This window comes from Impatiens glandulifera, unplaced genomic scaffold (assembly GCF_907164915.1).
Source record: "Impatiens glandulifera unplaced genomic scaffold, dImpGla2.1, whole genome shotgun sequence".
NCBI classification, from domain to species: Eukaryota; Viridiplantae; Streptophyta; class Magnoliopsida; order Ericales; family Balsaminaceae; genus Impatiens; species Impatiens glandulifera.
The window spans coordinates 14,472-15,000 of record NW_025918841.1 but is presented as its reverse complement, the minus strand read 5'-3'; positions in this window follow the sequence as shown (position 1 = coordinate 15,000).

The window sequence follows — 529 nt, the reverse complement described above, 5'->3', positions numbered from 1 at the left end:
GCATAAGCATAAGCATAAGCATAAGCATAAGCATAAGCATAAGCATAAGCATAAGCATAAGCATCAAGCATCAAGCATCAAGCATCAGTATCAGTTTCAGCATAAGCATAAGAATAAGCATAAGCTTAAACATATGCATAAGCATAAGCATAAGCATAAGCATAAGCATAAGCATAAGCATAAGCATAAGCATAAGCATAAGCATAAGCATAAGCATAAGCATAAGCATAAGCATAAGCATAAGCATAAGCATAAGCATAAGCATAAGCATCAAGAATCAAGTATCAGTATCAGCATAAGCATAAGAATAAGCATAAGCTTAAAAGCATAAGCATAAGCATAGCATAAGCTAAGCTATAAGCCTAAGCATAAGCATAAGCATAAGCATAAGCATAGCATAAGCTAAGCATAAGCATAAGCATAAGCATAAGCATAAGCATAAGCATAAGCATAAGCATAAGCTAAAGCATAAGCATAAGCATAAGCATAAGCATAAGCAAGCATAAGCATAAGCATACGCATAAGCATA